The sequence below is a fragment of the Canis lupus genome, chromosome 13 (genome assembly GCF_003254725.2).
Source record: "Canis lupus dingo isolate Sandy chromosome 13, ASM325472v2, whole genome shotgun sequence".
Lineage (NCBI taxonomy): Eukaryota > Metazoa > Chordata > Mammalia > Carnivora > Canidae > Canis > Canis lupus.
Genome location: NC_064255.1, coordinates 23,070,691 through 23,092,772, shown reverse-complemented (window position 1 = coordinate 23,092,772; position 22,082 = coordinate 23,070,691). Strand labels below are relative to the sequence as shown.

Sequence of the window (22,082 nt, the reverse complement as noted above, 5' to 3'; positions counted from 1 at the left end):
ATCATTTGGGGTTGCCGCACAGAATAAATAGATGATGTGTGTAAAATACTTAACTTGGTGCCTGGAGTACAATAATTGATCAATAAGTAGTCAATGTTATATCATTCTTGTTGCAGTTACACGTTGATATGTGGACGGTGACCTGCCTTCTTGATGCCCTGCCCCCCGCCCCCCGCCCCACAAGCTGATCCATTTCAGTGGGGAGAATGGCTGGCGCCACAGGGATCTTCCTCCACAAGCAGTGGGAAGTTGGCACCAGCTAATGAAAATGTCAAGTAGGAGACAAACCCCATGCAAACTGGGGTTGTCTCTGAAAGGAAGCAGAAGAAGAGCAGCCAGTTGAGGGATGCCAACTTCTTGTAAGTTGGTAAGTGTTAGGGGTTGAACTGTGTCCCCCCTCCCCAAGAAGAGGTTGAAGTCCCCACCCCCAGTACCTGTGGGTGTGATGTTGTTTGGGAACAGGGTCTTGGTAGATGATCAAGTCGAGATGAAATCTTCAGGGTGGGCTTTACTCCAATATGACTTACATCTTTATAAAATGCGGAAATCCAGCCATAGAGAGGTACACTGAGGAAGAACATCCTGTGACGATGAAGGCAGATATCAAGGCGATGCATTGATTGCAGGAATCACCAAAGATTGCTGGCTACCACCACAAGCCAGGAGAGAGGGACAGAACAGACTCTCCCTCACTACCCTGAGAAGGAAGCAATCTGACTGATACCTTGATCCCGGGCTCCCAGCCTCCAGAACCATGAGACAATACATTTCGGTTAAGCTACCCACCTGTGGTGCTCTGTTACAGCAGCCCAGGCCCACTGAACAGTGGGGTCTGCTGAGAGAGGACAGACTCCCACCTCTTGCCTGCTTTGTGACCCTTGACAAGTAGTTACCTCCTCTTGCAGAGACTAGCTGTGAAAGGTTAACCCTGAGGCTGAGTGAGATACTGCATGGAACACTCCAGACCCGGTCCCTGACACATAAATGCTCAGCATCTGTCACAAATGTGCAGATTAGTCACCCCTGGGGACCCTGGGGAGTGGGAGGCTGAAACTCACTTTAGGTTGCTTCACAAATGTGTGGTTTTTGCTCTCCTTTGAAATTCTAAATTCCTGTGGGCAGGAGCTCACGACATGAGTCTTCCTATAGACTCTCCAGTCACACCAGGACAGTTCTCTGAATCCCATAAATGCTCAGCAAATACTTCTTACTCAATAAAGTGTGTTCTATATTAGGATTGTATCAGAGTCAATTCTAGAGTGAGATCTGATGTCTTTGCATCCTCAGTCTGAAGGCCTCACCCAAGACAGCCAATGAATATTGATGGATTAGTATTAAATGAATGGATGACCTTTATGGGGTACATGATTTGGCTTGTAGTATAATTGAATCTATGGTGAGGTATGGTGTTTTATCAAGAAACAGCTGAGCTGCTGCCTGGTATTGATCTCAGCATCATAACAAACTGGAAAAATAGAAAAGCTAAGGAAAGAAAGCTAAGCTAAGAAAATAAGCTAAGGAGTTTTAAATATTTACTGTGTTGGGGGCTAAGCTTCATGCAGATTATCTGTTGCATTCCTCGCACCATTGTGAACTACAGTTCTTACCTTCACTTTGCCAATGTGGAATACTTTTCAAAGTCACAGCGAGGAGGGGCACCCGCGTGGCTCAGTCGGTTAAGTGTCCAACTCTTGATCTCAGCTCAGGTCTTGATCTCACAGTCATGACTTCAAGTCCCACATTGGTGGGCTCCATGCTAGGCATGGAGCCTACTTAAAAAAAAGAAAAACAAAAAGTCATAGCAAAGAAAGGAGAGTCTGGATTTAAACTCAGGAAATCGAATCCCACGGTCCACACACTTAACCATTATAGCACATTCCCTTCTTCTTCCTAAGTATGTGGAACTCTGTGAAGGCTCTATAATCTAGCACTAGAGCCACTATTAGGCTGGCAGGGTCCTTGATAAGCATCTAATCCAAGATCTTTTAAGAAAATGAAACTGGGAACCAGGGAAGACATGTGACTAGCTTTACAATGAGAAAGTGACCCAACTGGGACTTGAAGCCAGGTCCCCTGATCCCCAGCCCAGGCTGGTGTGTCCTGGTAGGAGTGGGGACTTGGGCTATAACTAGTCATTCACCCAAGTCCCTAGCTCTCTATCCTCTAAATGGGCAAGGAAATTCAGGGAGGTGGGGAACACTGGCTGCCAACTTCCTGCTTCTGTCCACAGAGAAAACTTGAGCCAGGAAGGGCCATCCTACTGAATGGCCTACACATTTGTCTTTCGCTCCTCAGGGACTGCACTCCTGCTGTTCTCACATCCTCTGAGTTTGAGTCTTGTCAGTCTGGACCAAGTGCAAATGGGATCCCATGAGCCCAGGGCCCAGGCTTTGCTCTGGGTGATGTCCTGCTCATTATTACTCAGGACATGGGTGTTACAGTCTGTGGGCTCTGATGATGCAGAATATCATGGGGCATCTAGCCCTCTCCTAAAGGAGCCAAAATGATCCTTGTCATGACACGTAGCCTGAGGATGCTGAAGCCAATGTCATAGAAGTACAGATGGCACCTCTCAGAACAGGGAGAGGACACTGATAAACATTCCCCATATTTCCAAGGTGAAGTGTGTTGCACTTGACCCCTCTCCTTGCCTCCATCCTTTCTCTGTGTGGCCTTATCTTCCTGCAATAGCACCAAAGTTGTAGCTCTGGGTTGGGGGCTGGCAGTGGGGCTGGAGAGCTCTGAGCATAATAACCTGGGACCTGATTCCCCTGAAAGCCACTCATGGATGGTTCTCCCAAAGACCTGGGGATCCTTACAGAATTCTCTAGAAATAGCAAAAAAAACATTGGAGCCCAAACATTTCCTGAGCCCTCATGCAACCACCAGCATCTGGGCTTACTACTTAGGGAAACACTGTAAGAACAATTGTTACATGTGAGCTCCTATGGGTCACTTAAAATCACCCAGTGACTCTCCACTCAACTGAGAGACAGCACAGCTCTGACTAGTGGATTAGGTTCACTGCATTCGCCTGGAGTCAGGAAGTGGGTCTAGAGCACAAACGGTTGGGTTGTTGACATACTTTCTTCTGTTTCATGTATCGGGCTTCCACACACTAAAATGCACTTGCAAAGAGAGGTCAGATGCTTGGAAGTTAATGATAAAAAGGCTTATCAGTTGGAACTCTAGTTGAATCTTTTCTATACAAGAGGAAACAGGCCCAGAGACGAAAAGTGACTTGTCCAAAATCACACAGCTAGTGTCCGAGGCAGCAACAGAACCAATAGAACCGGGGGGTCCTGGGTCTCAGTGAGTGGACACAACCTAGGTATTAGGGCCTGAGATTTCACTATTAGGAATTGTCACTCTTGTTTTCATAGTATTTGATGGTCTTATTTAGGTACACAAGTAGTAAATGAGTGTATCAGCACAATCATAAAAGAAAACTTTAAAGACCAATTGTATTTATCAAGCCTTTAAAATTTCTCTTTCTATGTTTCTTGGTCCTCTCCCCAATCCCTTTCCCCCTCCCACCAGGTGTGTTCGATGTTAACAAATGTGTGTCCAAGCTTTCCAGGCCTTTTTCAATGCATTTGGAAATACATTTACGACATGTAATCATATATTTAAATATACATTTGTATATTACAATGTGCATTGTAAATATAGGCGTGTTATTTAAAATCCCAATTTAGGGGTGCCTGGGTGTCTCAGATGGTTAAGGATCTGACTCCAGGTTTTGGCTGAGGTCATGATCTTTGGGTCAGGAGGTGGAGCCCTGAGTTGGGCTCCATGCTCAGTGGGGAGTCTGCTTGGGATTCCTTCTCTCTCGCTCTCCCTCTGCTCTTCCGCCTGTCCCCTCTCTCTCTAAAATAAATAAATAATTTAAAAAAAAAAAAAGAAAGAAAATCCGGTGCCTGGGTGCTCAGTCAGTTGAGTGTCTGCTCAGGTCATGATCCTGGGGCCCTGGGGTTGACCCTGGTATTGGGTTCTTCACTCAATGGGAAGCCTGCTTCTCCTTCTCCCTCTCCCTCTGCCCCTATCCCTGCTCATGCTCTCTCTCTCAAATAAATAAATAAAATACTTAAAATAATAAAATAATAATAAAATCCCAATTTATATATCACCCCATTTATATATATATAAGATCAAGCTATACTGTTTTGTTCACTTAACCTTGTGTCTTGGAGCTCTTTCCATGGTCCTTCTAGAACCTTGGCATCTTGTCAATGCCTCCATAAGATTCCACTGCATGGCTGTACCAAGTATATATTTAGCTATTTGTCTATCTTCAGACATTAAGATTGTTTCCCATCTTTTTCTATTGTAGTCATAACCACAACGAACTTCCTTATATACAAATCTCTGGGAGATGAGCCAATGTTTCTGCAGAAGAGGTATCTAGAAGTGAAAAATGTGAGATCATTTGTTTAGAGAAGGTCTCACTGTAAGTTGTAACACGTCACCTTAATGTTTTCCAAAGCGTTCTCTTTTGAACTTTGAGGGTCTTAAATAGCCATAAATTTTCACAGCAACCCTGTGAAAACAAAGCACAGTCCCTACTTTACAAAATAAGATTTCAGCTAAGATTTATTAACTAAAACCAGCACAGCTCTCATCATCATGCCAAACCAGCTCTGCGGCTCTCAGCCTGGCTTACTCCTCTTACGCAGACCCCAAGTCTGAGCACCTGCCTGGCTGAGGGAAGGGGCACAGCCCACCTGGTCTGATCACCAGAATTCTGAGCCTGAAGGATTGGAGGAGCTACGGCCCACTGTCTGAAGCGGGGTGTGGGGAGGTAACCCCCCTACCAGAACAATGGAAGGTTAAGGACACAAGCCCCAAGCTAGAGAGACTTGGGTTCAAATTGCAGCTCCATGACTTTTCAGAAGGTGTTTTCTTGGCAACTCTGATGTCAGGTGTCTCATCTGTTAGTTGGAGGTGATACTAATATTTACCTCACGGTGCAGTGAGGGAATTGATTCCAAGCCTAATTACAAGGAGAGAGCAGTCTGGTCGCTGGTGCTTGGCAACCTGGCATTCCTGAGGCTCTTACTAGCTGGATTGGGAATGGAAAAATGTGCCTCTAGCACTCACCGTGCACTCAATTCATTTTAAGGAAAGAGAGTTGTTGCCTTTTCTGTTGTTCCCTGGTTATTATCGTTCCACCCCCACACTCAATTCCACAGAGAACTTTAGTGAAAATATCATTTGGATATTTGAGGAGGAGGCGTGGAGACCTTGGTCTCTGCAGTGTAATATTGGAGCTCCATGGCAGGACAGGTGTTAGAGAAATGAGAACGCTTTGTTCTGGGACGCAGAAGAAGTATGGGCTCCAGAGTCAAACAAACCTGGATAGAAAGCGGGTGTCTCTGTTGATTAGCTGTGTGACTTTGGCAAGTTTCTTAAGCTCTCTGAATTTCCATTCTCTTCACCCATAAAATCAGGATTAAAAAAAAGTAACTGCTTTGCTGGCTAATTGAGAAGTTTATAGGTGGTGAAGTAATGCTCCTAGCATAGTGTCTAGCTCTCAAGATCGGTAGCTCATCTTGCTGTCATTATATATGACTTTCGGTTGACGATCTTGCTTTCTACTTTGCTAAGAACATTGAAGGATTCAGAAAACACCCACATATTCCAGCCTTCAGCCATTTGCCCTTCCTACACCTGCATCCGCCAACTCTGCCTTCCCAAAATGAGCCAGTCTTTCCACTGTTAGGCGAGATCCAATCCCCCTCACCTACCCAAGAACATTGCTTCAGGAATGTTTCATTGTCACTTGTTCTCTCTCTACGGGTTCAGTCCCATTGAATGAAAGCTCACTGCTATTCTTCCGATACTTTAAAACAAAAACAAACAAGAAAAAAACTTCTCATGATCTCACTTAAGCTGCCAACTTCTCCTCCACATTTTTTAAGCTTCCCTTTGTAGCCAAACTTTTTTGTGCCTCATTCAGCACTTCCGCTTCTGCATATGTACCCAAAAGAATTGAAAGCAGGGTCTCAAGGAGATATTTACAGCCCATGTTCATAGTAACATTACTTACAAGGGCCAAAAGGTGGGAACATCCCAAGTGTCCATCAGAGAATGAATGGATATGCAAAATGTGGTATGTACATACAGTGGAATATTAGTCAGCCTTAAAAGGGAGGAAATTCTGACTGATGCTACATGATGGATGAATTTTGAGGCCCTTCTGCTAAGTGAAAGAAGCCAGTCATGGAAAAAAACATGTATTGTATGAATTACTTAGAGTGGTCAAATTCATAGAGAAAGTAGAATGATGGGTGCCAGGGGCTTGAGGGCAGGGGGAATGGGAAGGTGCAGTTGAATGGGTATAGAATTTTAGTTTTGCAAGGTGAAAAGAGATCTGGAGATTGGATGCACATCCGTGTGAATACGCTTAACGTTACTGAGTTGTAAACTCACGTAAACATAGTTAGGTTGGTAAATTTTAGGTTCTGTATATTTCATTCTAGTCAAAAAAATTTTTTAAATGAACTCTTCTCTTCCTCAGCACACTCCATCAGCTTCTGTGCCTACCGCCTCCTCCCCGATCTACTTTCTTAATGTGGATTCTGGAATACACATTTTCTGGCCTTTCTTTCTATCCCATCATATCCCATTGGTTTCTTCTTCAAAATGTATGCAGAAGGTGACACTTCTGACCCCACTTCTGGATTACTGAGATCACCTGCTAGCTAGTCTCATATTTCTGCTTCTACCCTTACCACCATTACATCCACTCTCAACACGGCAGCCGGTGAGATCCCTTTAAAACATGCCAGGCTGTGTCACTCTTCTGAGTCAAATCCTGTCACACAAAACTGAGTGAAAGTCCATGTCAGTACACACCCCAAGCCATCCACATCCCCCCCAACTCCCTGACCTGCCCACCCTCCCACCTTGCTCTTGGGCACCAGCCCCACTGGCCTGGGACCTGGCAGGTGCACTCCTGTCTCATTACCTGTCACGCTCTTCACCCACAAGTCTGCAGAGCTAACTCCTTCACCTTGAAATGTCCACACAATGTCACCTTTCAGTGAGGTCTACTCTGAGCACCTGATTTTAAATTGTACTTTGTCTCCACCTTCATCAGCTATACCCTCTTCCACTTCTTTTTCCCATAGCCCTTCTCCCCTGAGTGTGTATACCATTGTAACACACTTGAGAATGTTTACCTACTTATTAGGTTTCCTGTTACTTCCCATCTCTCCCCAATAGAATTTAAGCAGGGATTTTGTCTATGTGGTTCACTGATGTATCCCCAGCACCCACAACAATGCCGGGTGCATGGTAAGTGCTGCATGATTTTCCAGAGGATTAAATCACTTCCAGTAGTCCACTATCCACCTTGATCTTCACAGCCATTTTGTGAAGGTTGTCAAAAGATCTATTGCATCCATTTAACAGATGAAGACAGGAGTCTCAAAGAGGCTAGGGGTCTTCATTCACTTAAAATGCAGTCATTCATTTACTCAGCAAACATAGTGAGTGACATCATGGCAGAGCTATGCTCAGAACAGAGATTTGTTCAAATCTATTCTTGGGTTTTTCCTGCCTTAGACACCCATACTCCCTTTTGAGAATTGAGAAAATCTCATGCACCCCCGGTTAAAGAGCAATCTAGACCAATGGCTAAGAGCAGGGACTTTGGAACCTGTGCTATAAGTCTACCTCCCCTATTCTATGACTCTGCGACCTCGGGCAGGGTCCCTCAATGATTCCCCTCCTCAGTGTTCACACCTGTAAGGTGGGCATGGCGCTAATGGCCACCTCTAGCCCTTGTCACAGGTACTCAGCAAAAACAAATGCAAATAAAGCATTGTCATTAGTGAGTGAGTGTGTTTTCTACTTATCCCTACCCACTTAGTGATTTTCTCCCATTTTCTTCCTATAGTTTGCTCGACAAAACCAACGGGCTGATTTTTTTTTTTCATTTCCAAATATAAAGATATATCGTAATATTGAAGAGGCTTTTTCCAACCCCAAAGTTTTGATCCGCCCACTCTCCATTACCCTGGTGCCTCTCAGCATCCACAGATTGTCGAATATGACCCCAAGTTAAGAGAGGGCCCTGGCCCCTTCCTTCCTCCTTTTGCATCTGTTCCCGACAGAGGAAGAGCTCCCGATTTCCAGCTGCAGGGTTGAAATGGAAACCGGCAAAAGTGCAAGCAAAGGGCTCAATTTCCCAATCGCTGCAGCTGAAGAGCGCCCTGAGCTATTTTTAAAGCCCTTTTCAGAAACTCCAGTGCTTGCAATGGATCTATTTTCTTAACTGCCAAGAGATAATGCTTAAAAGGGATAGCTTGAAAATATTCCATGGCACTCATAAAAATGACCGAAATAGATGGTGCATAAGACAGCCTTTGTCTGGAGCAGCGGCCGAAGCGAGATGAAGCCTTTCAGACCCCAGGCCAGCGGCGCTGCTGGATCTGCTGCTCACAACCGTGGCTTTGTGTGTTGACTGTGCATCAGGACCAGAAAAGGCAACAAAACCAAACATCAGTGACCTGGCATTTAAATCGGTCATCAATCCCAAGAAACCAGGAACCCCAAAATAGCTCTCAAAGCATCCCCCTCATCTTGAGCTCTGCTTTATCTATAAACCTGTCCAAACTGTCTAAAACCAGTCGAGCTTTCCGCCCCTTCCCTGAACTCCTGAAGTTTCTCTGCCTCCCTTAGTAGAACCACCAGCCAGGCGGTCATCTGTGCTACAGATTTAGGAATCCTGTTCAACTCTGCCTTTCCTCGCCTCCCACACCCGATAAAGTCTTCCTAATATGGTCTCCTGAGTAGTTCTGAAGTCCCTGTTCTCTGTCCCCACGACCACCGGCCTCATCCAGGTCTGCATCAGCTCTCAGCTGGATTTTTGCAAGAGCCTTTTAAGAAGTGTTCATGCATCTATTTTGGTCTCTCTTCAGCAATTGACACCAAGGAATTTTCAAATATTTTATAATTATATATTTTTTAATTACAAATATTCATTTGACACCTCTTTGCTGAGAATCAGTGTTTCATTGACCTCAGAAGATAGTCCGCATTCTTTTTTTTTTTTTTTAAAGATTTTGTTTATTTATTCATGAAACACAGAGAGAGAGAGAAAGGCAGAAACATAGGCAGAGGGTAGAAGCAGGCTCCATGCAGGGAGTCCGACATGGGACTCGATCCCGGGACTCTGAGATGATGCCCTGAGCCAAAGGCAGACGCTCAACCTCTGAGCCACCCAGGCGTCTCAATAGTCCACATTTTTTAGCAAGAGTAGACAAGACCTTCCATGACCTGCTCACTGCAACCTTTTCCCTAAGCCCTGCTACAACCTACCTCATGCTTTATGCTATAGCAACATCAAGCAACCTGTGATTTTCCGCACACCATATTATTTATTTCCCCATGCTTTTGCATATGCCATCTCTCTTGCTCAAAATGTCATTCTTTATTTCTTAACAGGAAATATTTTATTGACACATGACATGAATGTCCGGCTTGACACATTTTTATAGAACTGACATACTCAAGTAACTGGTATAGAAATCAAGAATTTGAATATCATTGGTACTCCAAAGCCTCTCCCATCCTCTCCTGACACCACACCCTAAAAGGTAGCCAATATTCTCCCTTCATTCCATTTTGATTGGTTTTGTCTGATTTTGAACTGTATGTAAATGGAATCATACAGTACATCAGTACATGCCTTTTTGTCTGGTTTCTTTCTTGTAATATTATTTTGAGATTTACCAACACTGTTGCATATGGCAGTAAGTTGTTCTTTCTGATTGTCTAATATAATATTCCTTTGTATAAGCACACCAAATTTAATTATCCAGTCTAGTGTTGAGTGGTTTCCAGGTTTGGGTTATTACAAAAGTACTGCTATGAGCATTCTTTTATTTATTTTTTATTTTTTATTTTTTTGATGAACATAGGTGTGCATTTATGCTGAGTATAATTGCTGGATCATATGATATACATATATTTAGCTTTAAAAGATATTGCCAAATGGTTTTCCAAAGTAATTGTACCATTTGCACTCCCACTAGCAATATATGAGCATTCTAGTTGCTCCATATTTTGGTCTATACTTGGGATTGTCAGGTTTTTAAGTTTTTTAGCCACTTTGATGAATTTTTAAAACTATGTCTGACATCTCTCTTTTAATTCAAGTGTTTAGATCAACTACTCTTCATGTAATTATTGACATAGCTGAATTTAAGTCACTCATATTATTCATATTCCATTTATCTCATCTGCTCTTTGTTCTTCTTTTCCTCTTTGCTTGACTTCTTTTGGATTATTGGGTATATTTTAGTGGCTGCTCTTGGTTTTCTATTATGTGTCTTTGACTTAACACATTCTATCTTTAAATAGTGTTATAAAACTTCTTGTATAAGAAGTTTATGAGTACATTTTCATTTCACTCTCTTCCTGTGTTTTTATTGTTGTCATACTAGTGTTTCTACATATATTATAAAATCTACAGTTTTTTGGTTTTAAACAATTACCTTTTGAAAAAATTAAAAATAAGAAAACTTCATTTATATTTACTCATATAGTTGCCATTTCTAAAGCTCTTTATTGCTTTGTATAACAAGCAAATGGTGCGAGTCAATAAAAGTTTGCTGAGTAAATGAATGGCAGCATTTTAATTAAATGAATGAAGGCTATTGAGACTCCATTTCTTCATCTGTAAAATTGATATAATAATTTCTTTTGGAAGCTTTCACAAAGTGGCTGTGAAGATCTAATGGGATAATGGACTATTGGAAGTAACTTAATACCCTGAAAAAATCATTCAGCCTGCATATCTTTAAATATTTCTTCACCCTATTTTCTCCCTTGTTTGGACACTTAAATTTCTGGCATTTTAGATTCTTTCACCATGTCACTATGTTCCTTTTATTTTCTTTTTTTTTTTTCCTGTAGTTTACAAAGTTTTCCCCTGTTCTTAAGTCTGGATATTTCCTACTGTTCTCTCTTCAGGTTTTCAAATGCTCTCTCCTGAAATCTACTATTAAACCCATCTATTAAGTTTTAAACTTCAGTTATTGAGTTTTTCAGTTCTATACTTTCTATTTGATTTTTTCTTATAAATCTAATTCCTAACCTTGACATTAATTTCTTAATCATAATTATTTTATTTTTTAAAAGATTTTTTTGTTTGAGAGAGAGAGAGAGATGGAGCAACAGAGATAGTGAAAGAGCATGAACAAGGAGGAGAGAGAGAAGCAGACTCCTCACTGAGCAGGGAGCCCCATGTGGGGCTCAATCCCAGGATCCCAGGATCATGACCATACCCAAAGGTAGATGCTTAACCGACTGAGCCACACAGGTGCCCCAGCTATTGTTATTTTAAAGATTATGTTTGTTTACCTCAAAGTCTGGATCATCTGTGGGTCTATTTTTATTGCCTGATTTTTTTTTTCCCTTTGGGTTTTTATCTTTTGGGTATTGAAATATCTGGTAATTTTTTTAAAGTTTTTATTTTCATTCCAGTCAGTTAACATACACTGTTACATTAGTTTCAGGTGTACAATATAGTGATTTAACACTTCCATATATCACAAGGTGTTCATCACAACACGTGCCCGCCTTAATCCCCAATACCTGTTTCACCCATCACCCCACCCACCTCCCCTCTGGCGACCACCAGTTTGTTCTCTAAAGTTAAGAGTTTATTAAATTCCACATATGAGCAAAATCATATAGTGTTTGTCTTTCTCTGACTGACATATTTCACTTAGCTTTATACTCTCTAGCTTGGAATATCTGGAAATTATTTATTAAAGGCTTGGCATTATCTTGAAAAATTATAGAGAATCTTGGTGATGTTATATTTCCTTAGAGAGGCTTTACTTTCCTTCTTAGATGCAGTTAGGAGCAATTCAGCTTAATGAAATCAGAAATGATTGTTTTTATTGAGATGATTTGAGTGTGAGTTTGTTTTTGTAAAACCTACCTACCCCATTTCCAGTTGCCCTTACTCCTAAGACAAGGACCGTCAGTGGTGACATTACAAGTCTGATCTACTAACTGGGGCCTTTTCTTTTTGGTAGAATTTGAATTCATCTAGTATCTTGAGATTGCCAAAAGTTGTGCTCAGATTTTTTGATTTCTAGCTATCACCCTCTAATTGACTTAGCCTCTTTCCTGATAAATTGCAAGTACCTTAAGGGGAAGTTTAGTGTAAAATATCATTCACTTCTTTATAACTCCCTCTGTCTACCATCTTGGTCTCTTAAGTCTGGCCTACCTTGGTTGTGCTCCAATCCTTTCAAGCCACTGTTCTTTGTTTTTGTTTGATTTATATCCAGCCTTTCCAGTTATTCTTGGCACAGGCACAAACACATACATTTACCAATAGGCACAAACACATTTACCAATAGAATTGGTAAATCATAAATAATTATCTAATGGACAGAAGCAAATGTCTGCCTTCTCCCTTTTTGATTGAAAAACTCCTATTCACCCTTCAAGACTTAGATGCCACTTTGCTAGAAAATCTCCCCTTAATATTGTTCACCCAACTCCACTTTACCTCATGACTCCCCCCCATCCCCTCACATATAATCCCACAATATACCTTATAGTCCCCACACAGCATATAAACACGATTTATCATTACCTGACTTTGTCTCTCTTCCCCATTAAACCAATAGCATCTTGAAGCCAAAACTATGACTTATTCATCTCAGTATCCTCCATGCCTAGCACAATGCCTATTTTAAAAAACATATGCATTGGTGTGAACCTAACCGGTTCTCAATAGATGTTCAGAAATGCATAAAATGCCAGCCAAATCAGCAAGAAATTGGATTTCATTGACTTTGGAAGCTACCGCCAGGATTTCCAGACCCACTCTCAGGTCCCCTTCTGTCTCCTAAGCATTTTACCACTGTGCTCTAAACGTCCTGAACCATCACCTTAAAAAGGTGGCAATGATTCACTCAGACAAGTCAGTTTGTCTGTTCCATATTCAGTTCCCTCATATATAAAATAGAAATATTAAAATCTACCTTTCCTGGGTTGATATGATACAGCTATAGCTTTACGACGAAACATCCAGACTTTGAAGCTAGATTGCCTGGGTGTCAATCCTAGCTAAACTACTCACAAGCTATGTGACTTTGGGCAGATTAATTAACCTCCCTGTGTTGGTAAGGAATTAACATCCATAAAAGTCACAGAACAGAGCCTGGCATATGAGTAACCACGAGCCATTAGTATTCTGTGAGGATCAAATGAGATACAACATAAGTAACCTATAAAACAGTATGTTAGTTATTACTATGATGACTATTATAATAATTAAGTCATTTCCCCTAGAGAAGAGCAACTCAACCCTGAGGCTTCAGTGGGTGCTACCAAATGACATATTTAGCATTAAAATATGAACATCCAACCTTTTACTGTTGGCTTTAACTTGCTAAAAAAAATTTTTTTAAGACATTTTCAGCCCTAACATTTACTCTGAATGACTCACATATGAGAATTGAGGTTTCCCCTATACTTCCTAAAATCTATAAACCAGAAACCCAGAGCATGACATGCTTCCCCCGACCACAGGCTGTGGGCGGGACCCGAGCCAAATATAGCAAAGGAACCACCGTCCTGAGAAGGAGACAGAAGCCTCCAGACAGTGTGGCATTCTTTGCCATGTCTCCCATGCCCTGGGTGTCCACACTCAAGACCAAGGTAGACTCTAAGGGTATCACAGAGATGGGGACTGTGAGCTGAGTCTCTCTGTGACCAAAACATTGGTGAGACCAGAGGGGACTGGAAGTGAAGTTCCAGAGGAGTTAGCACGATCCAAAGGGTTCAGTAGGCATGAGCACGGGTTCAGAACAGCCAGCTCAGACCTTGGTGTTCCAGAGTCTGCAGCTCACCAAGGGGAAGTGCTGCTAGAACAGAACAGTCAGCAGGAAGCCCTGAAGAGAATTGCTGTCCTGGGGGAACTTGCTAAAATGCAGATTACTGAGCCCTACCCTCTGAGAAGCTGAGGATGGCAATCGGGACAATCCAGAAATCCACATTTTTAACAGCTTCTCAGATTATTCTGACAAAGGTGGTTCTTGGGCCACAGTTTGAGACAGAAGTGGGGTCTACTTAGCTTTAAGAATCAAGGGTGTGGCCTCTTGGTAAGAGTGTCCTGCTGCGTATGGGTGGCCCTGAGCACCCAAGGATAGAAATAGCCAGCTGGAGGTCAAAGACAAGCAGGCAGAAAAAACAATCAACAACCCCTTTATACCACTGAACATGATGCTTGTCTGTTTGATGCTTTTGTGTGAATTCAAAAGATGCCCCGGTGGGCAGATGAACTTGGTAAAAGCAGCCATACTTTCAGATAGAGAGGCCAGATCAAGGCTTGGGAAGCAGAGACATGATGGGACTCAGTCCCTACTTTATCCCTTGACTGGGTGGCCTCACAGGACCTGAGACAGAAGGGCTGGGGGTCCTTAAGTTCTTTTAGCCCCTGACAAGGATCTCACAGCTGAGCTCTGGAGGCCAATGAGGAGCATCCCAGGACTGGAGGAACAGAAGCTAGAATTCATGTTCTGGGGTTGGTCAGGATTGCACTCAAGTGTTTGATGGTCACATGACCAAGAATAAATTCCCTGCCATCTTCCCCACCTCAGGAATTTAATCGATGAAATACAACAGCATTATTGCCCACTAGTGAGCCATGATCAACACTAAGGCAGCCACTCAACATCCATCAGGAACTTTTGATAAACATCAATAGCCCCAGTGACCACAGGAGGGCAGATGCTCTATGTCTGTCCCCCCCCAAACTCACTACCAGGAAGAATGTTATAATGAAAGTAAATACAAGATGACATCCTACCATATACAAACACAATTAGCAGACAGGCACAAACACAGCTGTTCCAGTAAATTGGGTGTAGTCCCTTAGGCATTCCACCAAGCACCATGCAAGGAAGTTCTCTCCAAGGCACACAAGGCCAGGTCCAGAGATGCCAAAGGCAATAGAAGAAGACCCAGAAGCCCAGCAGATCCTAAATGAGTCTCCTAATTACACACTAGTATGTGAAAGAGAATCCAAACTATTATTATTGCTCTATCTTTTTGTTTTTATTTAATAATTTTGTTATTAAGTAGTTCAATGATATGCTGAATATATCAGTGATCTGGTCTGAAGCTTCCTCCAAAAATGATTTGGCTGTGGGAAGACTTCCTGTCTCCAGAATAAAGCTTCAGAACTCCACCAGGAAGATTTTGCTCACAAAGAAAGAGCAGTGATGAGCAGCAGCTATTTGTTCTAGACAGGGCCAGCTGCATAATTCGTAGGATCTGGTGCAAAATGGAAAAAAAAAAAAAGTGTGAGGGGGGAAAAAAAAGGAATAAAATCTTTCTTCCACTCTTTTTCTTCCACTCTCTCTGTCAACCTGTAGTGCTGCCTTAGGTCAGGCCATCATAACAAAATACCATAGACTGGGGGGATTAGACAGCAGAAATTTATTTTCTCACAGCTCTGGAAGCTGAGAAATTCAAGATCAAGGTGCTGGCAGCTTGGGTTCCTGGTGAAAGCCCTCTTCCTGGTTTGTAGACAGCTGCCTTCTCGCTGTGTCCTCACAAAGGAGAGACAGACAAAGCGCTCTAATTTCTCTTCCTTTTATGAGGTCATTAATCCCAACATGGGCCCTCCTCTCAAGACCTCATCTCAACCTGGTTATCTCTCAAAGGCCCCACATCCAAATACCATCACATTGGGAGTTAGTTACCATCACATATAAATCTTGTGGAGGCACAAACATTCAGTCCATAACACACAGTGGTTTTTTTATTTGCTATTTAAGCTTGCATTCTCACCCAGCCCTCCCTATGCCCACTCCAGCCCCTGCCAGGCGAAGGGCAGCAGCAATCACTGGGCGCGGGCGGAGGAGCTAGCAGCAGAGAACCCCTCCCAGGCAGGTGGCAGGAGGTGGAGTGCGAGCTGAGGCTCCAAGTGCCAGGGCATGTATCATTGTCTCAGCAGACTGCTATCGAAACACAAATTCAGGGGCACTTGGGTGGATCAGTGGGTTAAGTATCTGCCTTCTGCTCAGGTTATGATCTCAAAGTCCTGGGATGGAGCCACCCCGTACCTTTCTGCTCAGTGGAGAGCACTGAGCACTCTCCCTCTGCCCCTCCCCCTGCTTGTGCACTCTCTCTCTCTATCTCTCTCTCTCTCTCAAATAAATAAAATCTAAAAAAAAAAAAAAAAAACCCACACACAAATTCAAAGATAAAATGATTAAGAATTCCAAGACTGTCACTGCAGAGCATTATGCCCCAAGCACAGGATTTCCTACTGAGTGTGTGTCCCTGTGTCTCCTGTCACATGCCCCGATGCTAACATTCAGAAACTCAGATGGAGGGAATTCCACATTGCTGAGTGAGTGCCTCACTGTTTTACTAATATAGTGATAGCAAAAAGTTAATACCAGAGCACCTAGAGCAGCATCCTACCCTTAATTGGTGCTCAAAAGTATTTAAACACGGGGATTTTGAAAGTTCAAAACTATTGAAAATAAGCCTAGACACAGAGTCAGTGCAAAATTCACAGAATATAGAACTAACCTAGTCTAAGGTGTCTCAACCGCAGCCCTATTGACATCTGTGGCTGAGTCATTCTTCATTACGGGGTCTGTCCTGTGCACGGTGGGATGTTCAGCAGCATTGCTGGTCCCATGCTGATTAGATGCCAGTACCATATCCATCAACCCCTCCCCGACCCATGACAATCAGAAGTGTCCCTAGGGGTGCCAAACATGCCCCGGGTGGCAAAATTGCACCTGGTTGAAAACCACTAGTATAAAATTTGGCACTTTGGGGTATTTATGTTTGATGAGCAAAGTTGCGGATTGCACTCCCACATTTAAAAGTTAAACTTGGAAAAAAAAAAAAAAGTTAAACTTGGTGGGCTATCCTTATGGCATTTTTTTTGTTTCCACTGAGCCACCCAGGTGCCCCCCTTTTTTTGTTTCTTAACCTAAAAATTATTCATGCCTAAACTGCTCAGCCTTCTTTATTATTCAAACACATAGCATCCTACATCAGCTGTTGGCAGTAAGCAGAGAGAGGCTATCCTTTTGAGGAGGAAGCGAGAATATTCAACAAAGATTCACTGATGGGACTGTCATATAATCAACACTCGATTGCCCAGATTTCGAGGGAAGCAGATGTGTTGACATCCAGAAGGAAAAAAAGAAAAAAAAACAGAATCCAGATTATGCAAAAATCATTTCTATTTGGCTTAAGTTTTTGTGTTGGTTTGTTTCTACTGCAATCAAATGAACTGGGTCTTGTTCAGGCTGGTATCAAAATGAAAGAGGAAGCCACCTGGGCCAGACAGAATCTGGAATTGAGAAGACTGGATCCCAACGCCAAGTTGGGATTTGACCAAAGGAACATCAGTGAACTAAATTCTTCCCTCTCCTATTTTTCGAAGACTTCTTGCCAATTGCTTCTCGGAATAAAGAGAAGATTAGAAGATTAACAGAGTTGGGGGCACCCCAGTGGCTCAGCGGTTGAGCTTCTGCCTTTGGCTCAGGTCGTGATCCCGGGGTCCTGGGATCGAGTCCCACATCGGGCTCCCCGCAGGGAGCCTGCTTCTCCCTCTGCCTGTGTCTCTGCCTCTCTCTGTGTGTCTCTCATGAATAAATAAATAAAATCTTAACAAAAAGAAGATTAACAGAGTTGAAACCATGATGGATGCTATTGACCTGCATCTAGAACCCCCAAATCTCTTGGACCAGCTGGTGATCTGTGTCTGTCCCTACTCCCATGACTTTCGTCACAGCATAGCCCTGGAGTAAAGGACGGGTGTGGTGTACAAGGCCACAGTTCCTTTGATCTGAGCAGGGACAAACTCTGAGGTATGGCTCATGCTCCAGAGTTCCCTGTGGGGCCAGAGTGAAGCTGGGACCTTGGCTGAAATCTCAGCCTGACCTTCCTTCTTCCTTTTCCCTGTCCTTCTTCCTCTAGTCCCTTAATTGTTCCTCCTGGGAGCATGTCCTTAATGAATCAGCTGCATTCACATCTTTGGCTCAAGATCTACTTCTGGGAAAAAAAAAAAAAAAAAAACTGGCCTAAGACATTTTCCTTTTACCCATGAGACCACAAGGGAAATGTGAGCCGCTTCTTAGATGGACGCCCCCCTAGATGGGCCATACAACCAAACCAAAAAGACATGGCTTAAGTTCAGAACACCAATGAGACCTTAGGGTCTCTTAAAATAGCTTCCCACTTTTAAGGAACACTCCATGGAGGACCAGAGCCAGAGAAGGGGCTGGAGCCAGATCTGAGAGTGTTGCCCAGAGAAGGATGAGCATTTTGGGATCAAACTGAAGTATCTGATTCCTTGGAGTTCATGAAACTCACACCTCAAACTCATGCCAAGGAAACTAATGCCAAGGAAAGATGATGAGCCTTGAACCAGGGGCCCGAAGCACAGATGATGGGCGCCAAGGAAACCACCAGACTCGAACCCAAACTAAGAAGGCTAGTCAGGTGCTGAGCTGGCCTGCAACCTCAAATTTCTAACTCCAGATCCAGTGCTCCTGCTCTTATGCCCTGTCCTATATACATTGTGGGATGTACCCATTAGATGCCAACAGCATACCCCTCTACCTTGGCTTTAAGACAACCACAAGTGTCTCCAGGTGTCACCAAATGTACCCAGGGGTGGCAAGTGGACAAAATTGCCTGCTGTTCTATCCTTCCTTGTGCTGTTACCTTTCCTTTGCTTCATTTCCCCTTATTAATGAACTTCAACACTCTTGGAGAGCAGAGACAAGAGGTATCCACAGTGTCTAGGGCAGGCTTTCAAAATACATTTTGGTGGTTGGGAGGCTAACTTCAGTAATACTTTTCCCAACTCTCCTCAACACATTTTCTGTAAAGCAGATATATGGCTGCCATTCACAGTTGCATGGGTGCTACTCACACATCCTACAGAGTGGACGGTCCATGCCAGAGCTGTGCAGTGGACAACAGGCTCAACCGTGCATGGAAGCCCAGGGCAGAGGCTCTTTTTCTTGCCAGGATCTGGTACTTCCTCCCTCTAAACCTCTAAACTCTTTCTCCACCTGGTCCCCCAGGGAGTTCTCGAACCTATGCTTCGGAATCTCTCCCACCTTGAGGCAAAGGAGATGAACACCTGTACCCCACACGATGCCTGGTATATAGTGGCTGTTTGAAAAAGAACAGTTGCTTGGATGAGCACAGCCATGGGCTGAATGGTACAGCATGGCTCAGGGGAGAAGACATGTGGGCTTTGGGTTCTTCACAATCAGCTAGACCTTGGGCCCAGAACTGGCTCTGCCTAGCTATGTGACTGTGGGCGAGTTATTTGCCACACACCTCTCTTCACCTCACCCTTAATCCTCACCACTCCCAAACACACGCAAGAACTGTTGGTGGGGAGGAAGATACAAACCGTTGAAAACAATCCATAGACCATCTTTCAATGGATCATAAGGGCAATGCGGCATCATGATGAAAAACATGGTTTGGGAGAGTCAGGCATGTGCTTTGAATCCAGTCTCTCCTTGTGCGACATCGGTCAGGATAGCTGGGTGACCCTCACCCCTAATCACCCAGATGTGGCCGGGGATGGTAAGAGCACCTACCTCACGATCATTGGGAGGGCATGAAATCGTCCGCGTGTAGCCCTTGGCACTGGATTGGCACGAAATGAATAAAATGCTGAATGAATAAACGAAGGAAGAAACAGAAGGATGACCTAAGTGAGTCATGGCCACGGGGCCAATGGGCTGAGTCTGGCGGGATATCCAGGTTCGAAATACGAGTGGCAGCTAATGGCCACTCCCCAGCCCGGCTGAGGACTGGTGAACGCTCTTCCCCGCCAGGTCGTCATCCTTATTTTCTCTTCATGGGTTGTGTGGGTCCAGGGGGGGTAAAGAAAGGAAGCGGCCCTGGTGAGTCATCACAGGATGACAGACAGTGACACGACATGAAAATTCGCTTCCTGTGTCTCTGTTGAGGCCAACGCTGGGAAACTCGTGCCTTCTAAGCCCGACAACTGTACCGAGCTTCCATGTGAGGGACTATGTAAGGTGTTTCAACAGAAGACTTCTGGAATAGGACCTTTCTCCCCACTAGAGAGGTCTGTGAGCTCGGGATCTTTCTAAGAAACCAGTCAAAGAAGGAGTGGATTTCTTTCCTCTTGTAGGGATTCTCCTCAAACATAACAAAAGCTGAAAAATTCAGAGTCCACATCTCTGGGCAGTGTGGGAGTCTGGGGCGTGGCCTCTCAGGCCCGAGGCACCTGCTGGTATGGTCTCAGCACCCCAGGGACCCCCAAACAGCAGACTCTGCCCCCCAAGTTCTCTCGTCTCTGGAAGAAAGACGGGCCCCTTGCTCTCTCTCTCCCGTCCCTGCCCTGCAGGTGCCCCACTCAGTGGTGGCCTGGCAGGCTCCACCGAAGAATGTCACTCTGGCCTGGGGCCCGGCCTCAGACAAAAGCCCTTTTGGAGCTAGGCCTGCATCCTCTGGCTGACAGGCCCCTGCCCGCCTTCCCGCTGCCAACTAGGGGTGGCAGCTAAATTCATCCCCTCGAATTGATGGTTTCCACAGAGCAAGGCCTCTTCCCTGCTTAGGAAGTAAAATGAGTCTGAGCCCTTGATAGGCTGTCCTTGGCTCCGGGACAAATAGCTGACTGTCCTCACACAGAGGAGGGAAGGAAGATGAGACACCCCACCGCGTGAGACCAAAGGCGGCCAGGCCTGCAGACGCGTGAGTGGGGGGTGGAAGGAGGGAGCCCAATGCCCAAACCAGAGACAAAGCCCTGAACGGCGAACAAACCTTCACACCCAAGTCTGACCCTGCCCCGGGCTGGGAATCAGCCCCACCTAAGTCTGGATTCCTGGCTTGGCTCTTTCCCAACGGTGCCACCCCTCAGCAAGTCATTCTCTGGCCCCCCGTTTTCACAACTTCTACATGGGGAGCTAAAAGGGTTACTAAATTGATTGTAAAAAATCATATGGGAGAAGATCACAGTTTTCTGATTATAAAAAGAAATATATGGAGAAAACTTGGAAAATAAAAAAGGTGCAAAGAAAAAATTGAATTGGTTGAAATTATGCTAATAATTGTATAATTTTAGTGTATTTCTGTCCGGTCTTTTTTGCATTCATGCACATAAGCGTGACTCTCGGAAGCCACAAACTCAAAGAAGCCACTCGATGTATTTTGCTTGATCCTAACAGAATTCACCTTCAGTATATACATAGGTACAAACATACATACACATGTAAGGAGAGTCCTGACCTTGTAATGACTTGTTTTGAAGATTAAAGGAGGACATATAAGGTCCTAGGATGTTGCCTAGCACTTTGTGGACAAGCTCATCTTCTTTTTTTTTTTTTTTTTTTTAGAAATTGTTATATTTATTTATTTATTTTTATTTATTTTATTTTTATTTTTTTATTGGTGTTCAATTTACCAACACACAGAATAACCCCCAGTGCCCGTCACCCAATCACTCCCACCCCCCGCCCTCCTCCCCTTCTACCACCCTTAGTTCGTTTCCCAGAGTTAGCAGTCTTTACGTTATGTCTCCCTTTCTGATATTTCCCACACATTTCTTTTCCTTTCCCCTCTATTCCCTTTCACTATTTTTTATATTCCCCAAATGAATGAGACCATATAATGTTTGTCCTTCTCCGACTGACTTACTTCACTCAGCATAATACCCTCCAGTTCCATCCACGTTGAAGCAAATGGTGGGTATGACAAGCTCATCTTCTAATGCCAACCTCTCACACTGCATACCAAAGCCTCTTTTGGGGGGTCCACCATTTAACCTATTTGGGATCTTCCAGATATATCCACATACCCCCCCCCGCCCCCGTAACCAAGATCACTTAAACTGCTCATTCTTACCCTTCCTCTAAGGCCACGTCTCAATCTCACTATGATTCTATTCCTTCTGAAGGCTTTTCCTGGGCTGTCGATGGGAGGCCATCAGCCATGGTCTCATCTGGACCAAGAACAACAGGTCCCACCCATGTACCCATCAGACGCAGCCGCCAAAAGTTCTGGCATGACGTTGGAGG

The 22,082-nt window shown here is 43.9% G+C and overlaps 1 long non-coding RNA gene across 1 annotated transcript; it reads right to left on the bottom strand.

Moving 5' to 3' along the window:
• Positions 1-176: 176 nt before the first annotated feature.
• LOC112662412 (uncharacterized) lies at positions 177-22,047 on the bottom strand. The gene is made up of 5 exons (XR_003138505.3): positions 21,910-22,047; positions 4,470-4,540; positions 1,608-1,769; positions 435-582; positions 177-310 (listed from the first exon to the last, which is right to left on the bottom strand). It is a non-coding gene; the product is annotated as an uncharacterized LOC112662412 (long non-coding RNA).
• Positions 22,048-22,082: the final 35 nt, after the last annotated feature.